This window comes from Pinus tabuliformis, chromosome 5_1 (genome assembly GCF_031772625.1).
Source record: "Pinus tabuliformis cultivar Carrire ecotype Pingquan chromosome 5_1, CPIR1, whole genome shotgun sequence".
In the NCBI taxonomy this organism is placed as follows: domain Eukaryota; kingdom Viridiplantae; phylum Streptophyta; class Pinopsida; order Pinales; family Pinaceae; genus Pinus; species Pinus tabuliformis.
The window spans coordinates 490203948-490213766 of record NC_142305.1 but is presented as its reverse complement, the minus strand read 5'-3'; positions in this window follow the sequence as shown (position 1 = coordinate 490213766).

Genomic DNA, 9819 nt, shown 5'->3' with positions numbered 1-9819 from the left:
CCAATTGTGTGTCTGAATGAAATGTCACAAATCTCCATAATGGTGATGATGTGACTTCTACAAATCCTGCAACCACTTTACTAAGAGCTTGATAAGGATAAGGGTCACTATCATAGTCAATGTTTGGGATATTGAAACCATGGGGAATATCTGCAATAATTAGGGCATAATCCCTTTTAGGTATGAGTTTAGCAATTTCTTCACAGTCATCTTGTATTACTTGATATTGAATAGTGTGAAGCCCATTTCAAATGAAATGAGTAAGAGTTGGATCAAGTTCAACATTCTTAAGACCCTGCTTCTTCAATCTTTCGATCTTAATTTTTTCAATGAAGGTTCTGAAACTATCTAGTGCTCCATTTGCATCCTTCCTCATCTTTAATAAAATAAAAAAATATATGTATAAGTTATAAAATAAATATACCATATAGATGAATAAAAATGAATGTATAAATAAACATACCTTTTTAAATGCAAGATAATTTTTTTTAGTGTTGATGTAGAACTTGAATCTGGATAGTTGCGTACAACATCCTCCCAAATATATTCATTCAATAATTTAACCATTTGTTCTTGTATTTTCATGTAAACTTTGTGACTGAATAGATAAAGTAAAAAAAGTTAATATTATGATATGTATAGCAAATACTACCAAGAACAATCTGTTATATTTAAAAGAAAATTATAATCTGGAAATAAGTAAAAATAATTCAACATAATTACTTTTGAAATTCCTCAGACATTTCCTCCAATGATAATTCCCCTAACCTCACATGAGATAATATTGCTTTGACAAGTATTTCATCCTTCACTCATTGCAATGCTCTCCAAGGTGTGATAGTCATATCTTCTGGAAGCTGCTTCATTTCAGGACCTGATTTACTGTTGCTACATATCAATTGTTTATACCTTTTGGCCTTCTATTTTTAAATGCCAATGTTCTCCCACATGCTAAAAATCTCATTAATCAATTCCCATACCTCTCCAATTTTAAATGCCAATTGGAAAATGTTATCAATACCTCTGAACATATCAATATTTACTTTGATGCCTTTTGAATTGATTTTCTCCTCAATTTGATAGCTTATTTCCATACAACATTCCTTTCGGAAATCTATAGTAACATTTATTTTATCCCCACCACATTTTTCTTCAAATTCACTATGAATAAATCTAACCCTTTGGATGAAAGTCATAGACATCCTATACTCATTATCTGAATTATGATCCCATGCCACTAAATTTGCTTCTATATCTGATAAACCAACATAATTGATACATTTAATTGTTTCAAAATGTGGGTTATTGGGATATTCCTCAATTAATTGTCTTTGAGCTTCTACAGAATGGTTCCCCCAAAGCACATAATAATTGTATTCAAAACATTTTGACTTATTAAATGCTTCTTTGTTGGGAACTTGAACTAGATCAACAAGAAGCACATAATTAACTACATGAGCATATGGATTGTACCTCATCAATGTATTCAAGTTATGAACATGCAGGTGGTGTGGTTTTCTGATTTGATATTTACATTGTCCTTCACTTTCCTTATAGATTTGTCTCACATTAAGCTAAAATTCATGACCACCCTCAATTAAGTTTCTCATTGTCAAGTTCTGTCGAATGGCATTTTGTTTTGTTTTAATAATGCAATCCTCTAAATCAACTGCTAGTGTAATGATTTCCCTACTTTCTTTTGAAGTTTTACTACGATATTCACTGTTGGTAATGACTACTTGAGGATGTTCAACTTTAATTTTCTTCCTCCTAACATTCTCATCATTAACTACAATAGAGAAATTCTTGGGCATTGTTACCTTTGCTCTTTTATGGCTCTTCTGCTTTCTAAGATTAGTTCCAATGTCATCCTCAATAACGGCAACATATTCTTCAGTGTCAGTTTCAACTTCCTCATCTTCAAAAGTAACTTGTCTACCTTTGCTAGATTTATCCACAAGAGGCATTTTTTTCTAATCCTTTGGATGTAGTTTTCTAGCATCATGAATTGCTACTTTTTGCTTGTTTGCCATATCTTCTTCTGAACCTGGGTAGAAACTACTGACAACATTCATAACATCTTGCTCTATGAAATGAATTCCTCCCAACATAATTGAAAGACTTTCAACAAAATTCTACCAAACAAAATATCATATGTCAATAAAAACTAAGTTATAAAAATATAATGAGACACTTGCAATAACACAAAACAAAAAAATAAATAACAGTACTTACGATATCTTGTTTAATCTCATTTACGATTTGTTTACACAACTTTGTAGATGCCTCTCTCGTGTCATACAATGAATATAATAACTGATATTTAATCGTGTCATTTGACTTGGGCGCTTTTGTAAGTATATAAACAACTTCAGTGTCCGGTACCAAACACATGTCTATGTCATTTGCCAACACCTCATAAATTCCACTATCATTAGGGATATCAACATATAGATATATCTACACATCTTTGCCTTCTCTTTCTTTCACACACCATATATTTTCTGGAAGTCTCATTTGTTTTGATTTCTTCCAGTATGAAATCGTCTTCTTATCATTTGAAGCACTTGAAAGATTTGTAGCTATCAGATTAGGTTTCGTTCATTCAACAATGTTTTTTGAAGATCCACCTTTAATTTATCAGTCATTGGTCCACAAAGATTCACAAAAATCTTCTTTGATGCCATTTTCCTGCAAAAAAAATACACATATATAAACTAGTAAATTAAAAAAAAAGAATAGCTTAAATTAACAAACAAAACGATAAATAATAATTAATTTTGTAAAACATAACAATTTAAAAAAGAATAAAAAACAAAAATAAGAAATTAAAAAAATACAGCCCCCTACCACCCCACCCCGGAAAATCCGCCCGCCACTTGGGCTGGCTTTCGGTCCCCCGCCCTACCTCGGTGGCCCAACGGTTGGCCTGGGTGGCAGCTTGTTGGGCCGCTGGGGTGGGGCAGGGGCCGAGTTCTAGACCCCCTCCCCACCCCAGCAGCCAGCGACCTGCCCCACTCTGACAGCTCAACATCTCGTCGGGGTTGCGAGCCGATTCTAATTGTTTTAATGTGTTTCAGATCCCATTATTTTATCTTTATCATCATTACTAAAACATGTTGAAATTATACTTAGGAAAGCAAAATGTTATTCTACCAAAAACATTATTGTGTTTTTTTCCTCAAAAACAATTATTTTTTTGCACATAAAAATTCAGTTTTATTGCCACTTTTTAAAAATGTTGAAAATTGACCCTAAATAAAAAAACCATCGTTCCAATATCAACACTTTTCATTTTCAGGTTGTTTTTTGGACAATTATTGCACAAAAAATTCATTTTCACTGCCATTTTTATAACATGTTCAAAATTGACCCTAAAAATAAAACCATCGTTCTAGTATACACACTTTTCGTTTTTAGCACTATTTTTCATGTTTTTAAAGTGTTTTTTGGCCAGAGTTCCCGTTTTGAGTTTATAGTTCTTGTTTCAAAGTTTAAATTGTTAAATACATTGAAAACATAACATGAATAGTCCTACTATATTCACAACATATGTATGAAAACATGTCGACTCTGAGATTTTATTAAAGTGAAAGTTCCAATCATATATATACCATTGATGAAACACTAGCCCCTATAGCGGAACATGAAGTCAAAACCCGGTCCTCCAAAGAAAGATACTCCCTCTATGCTATGGAGAAGCCAAGACTCTCACAAACTCCCAAGCTCCTGATTCTAAGCCTAAGCCTAGCCAAAAGCTTGGCTCCCAAAAAACCCCTTTACCTGAGTTATGAGGGTCTATTTTAACAAAAGGGGTGACTATTCACTTCCCCTTGTGACTCTTGGACTTCCCTCATTACTCTTTAACTTCTTTACAAGATGGCTCTTTGCATTCATTACATCATGACTCTTCACATTCCAATATTGACACTTGGAATTACACTTACAAATTAATTAAAAAAAATATTATAATACACTTGTACCCATATAGGAAAAAATTGGGTAGAGCCAACTAGAAAACCTAATAAGATAGAACAATTAAGCATGAGTTTGGGGAAACTCTATCTCAACAATTTCCACTTGATGTTTCTTGGTTACGTAACGGTGCCAATATTTGTACTGCATGATGACATCCCTAAATTGTGTGATGGTTTCAGGCTGGAAGTGGACTCTAGCCTCCATGGCATTCAGGTACACTGATTTAGAACCGGTTTGTGTTTCATTCTTAAGTAGGAGCAAAATTGTATTGATTTGGACAGGGCCACCAATGTACTTGTGAATATTCTGTCTATTTACTTCAAGATCTTCCTTGATGGCTATATGTCTCAAATGTTCCAAGTATTATTCAATCTCATTCCTGACCTGATTCCTATGTTTGGTCTCCGTGAGTGAGCCGACTGATGGGATTTCATGTGGTTTCACCAAGAATTCCAGGTAGATTGTACAATCGTGCATATGAGGCTCGAGTGTTGGTAATGAATGAGGTGAGATGTTTATTATTCTGGATGAGCATCCAAAGCTTTTCTTTCTCCAACTTTACCTCTTGCCTTGTCTTCTTTCCAAATTCAAGTAATGCCCATTTGTATTGCATTAGCCATTCATGCATGACATCAATAGTTGATTGTACAACCTTGATATTTTTAACATGATATTTACACTTCTGCTGCAACCCATGCAAATGGATAGATACCTTATGCAAGATAACAATCTCCTCATAAATATTCTGCATGGTCTCTCGCAGTGCCGATACTTCATCGAGTATTGTTTCCTTTAGTTCTTCTATATAGACCTGTGCAGGAGCTGCGTTCTGTAACTCTGACCGAAGCTGTTCAACCTCTTCCCTAGAATCCTACAAGTTCTTTGCCAATTGTTTGTTCCCAACCATCAAATAGTACACCTACAAAGGCCAAGTTGGCTGCAACAATGGCCCTTGGATTTCTTCTGGTGTCTGTCACGATCACCCTTTCTCTGATGAATGTAGGAGATGTGAGGTCATTTGGAAAACCTTTCTTCCTTGCTTGTACAATATTTTTCTGAAGCTCGTCATAAGTTAGATTGTACGTGTCCATAACTAGACCATCATCAAGAGGAATAATTTCCTCTTCCTCGCTTGGAGCTTGCTTTGTTAGAGGATGGGGAGACTGAATGGTGACCTATTGTGTACTTGGCATCAGGTCGACATCTTGGTTTTGTGGATCCAGTTCCTCCTCCATGTCTTGGATATCAATAAACTCCTCAATCTCTTGAGAAAGCTCCTTGTCCTGCATATTATTTCTCTCCTCCTGTAGCTCTCGGTTATGTTCTTGTTCTTCAGCTTGTCTTCGTGCGACTTATTCTTCTTTTACTCTTTGTATTTCTTGTTCTTCCTACTTCTTCCTTTCTTCCTCCAATCTCTTCTACTCTCATTCTTCCCTCTTCTTTTTTTTTTTGATTACAGAGGAATCGAAAACTGGAGAAGCCTCGCAACTCGCGTTACATAGGGTCGATTCTGACCGCTACCACTATAACCCCTCGGAAACTGCGCCCGCCCCTCCACAGCTTCCGGCCTAGTCCGGGGCATTTGAACTCGTGACCTTCAGTACAGAGCTTGCCTTTCTAACGAACTTCACCACATTGTGATTACCAACTCACCTACCCCCGTGGAGCTCATTCTTCCCTCTTCTTATGTTATGCTTCCTGGATCCTTTGTTTCCTCTTATTCTCTGCTCCTATGGCCACGTTAAGTTTGACTAGACCTACTTTCATCTTGCGGCTTCGCTCTCCTCCTAAACTCTGCACAACTTTCCTATTTCCTTTCTCGTGCACTTGGTTGCACTCTTCTATTGGTACTGCCTATGGAGTGATTTCTTCTACAGAGTAACCTGCGATGTTCCAGTGAAGTTAACTGGTTCACGGGACTTGGAGGCATTATAACAATTCTTCCATGGTTCCTCCCTCGACCAGTGAAAGTTCCCACTTAGCCACTGAAAATAAATCCTTGCATAGTGGTCTCTACAAAAATTTCGGGGATCTTACATATTAAAGTCAGGAGTACCGAATGAAAAATTTTCTATCACCTTTCCTTTGGTATCTACGACATTCAAATTATTGATCTTGTACAATTTGATTTGCATAAGAAGAGTTGGCCAAGGTGCTTTCTTCTTCTCATGCAAAGTTACTGACAACTCTATGTAGAGATGATACACAACTTATTTCATGACTAAATTATCAGTGGCATACCTCGGTAAGAGATGTAGAGGCTTCAGTCTGTCGAACACCCAGAGGAAAGTGCCAACTAGTGAGGCAAACCAATGTGCTATCTCTGACATGACTTCCATTTCCCTAGGTGACATGCAAGGTGGCTCTTCCTCAAGGATCAATTTGTACAACAGAATGAGGAGGTGATCAATTAGCTTTTCCATTACTCCTCTATGGTTGCACTCCGAAATTAGCTTGCAGAATGTGCACAATAGGGTCTCATGGTATCCAAGTCCAATTCATGCTAGATTTTACATTGTGAAGACATGTAAAATCTAGCTTGACAACCCTTGGGAGGGTTCAGGGCATTGCCTACATGGATCTTCAACTGTCGAGCCAAAAAATTTGACCAGTTGAATGGTTTACCTTCATTCAAATCTTGGTTCAGTGAAAACTCACACCCTTAAAGAAAGGTCTCGGTGCTCTGTTGGCAATAGATTCTGCAACATAAAATGATTAAGAGTTGATAGACCCTCTTAAGAGACTTTGTATTGTAGGTGTTGATGGGCACTTGACGAAACTTTTTTGGCTCTTTCACCCAACCTTTAACAATATCCTTGGTGCTCAAGTAGTTGGTGGAAACATGAAAGTAGGAATCCATGAGTGATTCCAGCTTCGACAAATGATACATGAGATGATAGTTTGGTGCTAGAAAATAAGAAAGCCTTTGTCCGCTGGCATTGTTTAGAGCCATAGTATTTGAATATGTATGAGAAACTATCCATCTGACAACGTCTACACATGGGAAAGATGGATACCTACATGCAAACTTATGTGACCCTAACTTCTGGACATTAACATACACCCACCAGTCTTCAAGATCCGCTTTGAAGCTTCTTACTAAGAATGCTTCGTTCACTTTCTACCATGTGATATATGATTCCTTTTCTATAAACAATTGAGTATCTACGTAAACTAACAAGTTCATTGGCATACTCTCAAATGCCTCCCTTGTGTTGCTTTCTATGGTATCCTTTGAAGCAAATCTCTTTGGTGCCATGATGTCAGTGATTGATGAAGAGAAGTGCTCAACAACTGCAATACCTATAGGAGGAAAATGCACTCATGGCAAAGACAAATTAGCCTCAAAAAATCAAATTACAAAGAAAGATCACAACATAAACCAGTGGAATGACTAGGAAAATTGCGCAATTATTGAGGTGAAGGAGGGATACTAGCTTCTTGAACTGCACATTAGGCAGTCTCAATAGCTAGTGGTGCAACCCAAGGATAGAGATTACGCAATGCGTAGTTCTACTTGGGTAGACAATGGTGGAGACTGCACATTACACAATCTTAGTGTCAAAGGGATGGGCATGAGCCCTGGAACTGCACATGCATAGTTGGGCCAGCTAGGTATTGTGCATTGCGTAGTCTCAGATGCCAAGCTGATAGCTTGAGTCTTGGACTTGCGCAATGCCCAGCTAGACAAGGAAAACACTGACTAAGGGATGAGTAGATCTTCTTGGTAAGAGTGTGGGAAACAAGCAAATCTGAGTGATGGTGCAAGTTGAAGTGAAAATATGACTAAGTATGGCTGGATTGGTGCAAAACAAGTGTAGGAAATGAACATGCAAAAGGAAAAAAAGCATGCATGGAGAGTCTTCGAAACAATGACCATAAGGGGAAAAAAAAACAAAACTAATGCAACACTTGTGAAAGGAAAACGATAGACTAAACCAATACTTGTATGCTAATATACATTAAAATGGTAGCAACCATGAAAATAAACAAGCAAAATAACACTCACAAAAAACAAACAACAAAAGCAACGGAAAAAGCGACAAAAGATGACAAAAGAAAAACTCACCCAAAAAAGCACCGCAAACTCCACCAAAGGCTCCTTAATCTCCTTGGGTATGCTAGAGATCCATGATCAAATGTACAAATGAGCTCTAGGGGAATCCATTATATATATCTAGACCGATTAGGGTTTATGACGTGCATGCCTGAAATCAAGGGAAAAGTGACACTTGACAAAAAGTTCCAAAAATAGTAAGTGTGCCACCTTCGTGAAACTAATTAATGAATTCTTATTTTCTAGGGATACTTTTTGCCTTTTGTTTTTATTTTTTATTTTTTTGGAAACTTGCATGCACATTGCTAAGAAGGATTATGTAATTCCCGAGGACTAGGAAACTCCTTGACTCAGTGCATTTCACAGTTTCTGAGTAGATGAGATGCTTAGTGCAATTTCCATCATCAAGGCTGGGCTACCATCCAGAATTGCGCAATTTTCATTCTCAAGGATGGCCTCCCAAGAATAATTGCATAATTTTTGGAGGCAAGGCTGGCCTGCCTTCCAAGATTGCGCAATTTCTGGAGGAAAGCCTAGCAATGCTGCAAGGTCAAATGAAGAGTTAGCTTGTGTTTGAAAGTTATCAAATTGGGATCAGTACATCAAAAGAAAGCATGAAAATATAAGTCTTGATCACAAAATGAATACTTGACGATAGTGAAATAGAAGCTCCTGTAGACGGAAGAAAGGCTCTAAAGTCAAAGCATGGGAAAAATTTTGGAGGGTGGTTGTAGCAGCTACAACTCTTGGCGACACAGTGGGATAACTCTAGCTCTCTACACGAATCTTGTCTCATGAAAAACAAGTCTAACTCTTCAGGAAGTATTTTTCAATTCATTGATCACCATAACTTCTTCACTCAGTTGAGTTAAAGATCTAGTCCCTACCATTCTCTTCATCAGTGACACACTTAAACAATCCAAGTCAAACTTAGTTGTTTTGATTGGGGATTAGGAGTATATAAATATTCAAGTAAACAAATTGCCAGAGTCTTAGTTTTCATATCTAGTGTTTATTAGCTGCCAGTGGGCCTAGACAGTACCCCGAAAAAGTCACTTTAGGGCAAACATTGCTTTGTTGTCAATGAGCCTGGACAGTACCTCGACAGAGTTTCTTACTTCACCTCTCTACGCAGGAACAATTTCTTTTCTTTCACCTTTTATTATTATTTTTTCCTCTTTTTCATTTTTTTCAAAGAACTATGGATATGCACTTATTAATTTCATGGGGCGGAAGAGGGATCCCGACTTATTGAGAGCATAAGAGGTTGTCCCTTCAGAGAAGGATATTTATATACATTTGACATAATTATTAAAATTTCCTCCCCTCCTTACTATACTCGCCTTAGTTGACAAGGATCCAAAAATTATAAAGGACCGATTAGAGTAGGTGGTACTAGTTATAGATTCAATCCTCATGATTCCACTATGGTTTTCTTCGAAAATAACATATTTTCCATCAGGGTATCATTGACTGAAAAACGAAAGATTCACGAAAAGAGAGGGAATAAACAAATAACCAAGCATTAACAGTAGCAAAATTTCCTCCCAAAATTCACCATTCTTGCTTCGGAAACGAAACACAGTCTCATGCAGAAGCTATCCTACAACCTAAAAGAAAAGAAAAGAGTGGGGCTGAAAGTAAATCAAAACAAAACAAAGAAAACAACAAAATTACCCTTCTTCTAAATAAATCGAGAATAGGCCAGGCCTACATAAAATGAAACTTCCAGTGTAACCACTAATTCATCGACTGACCTATATAAGCGAGGGGATGTATATCAA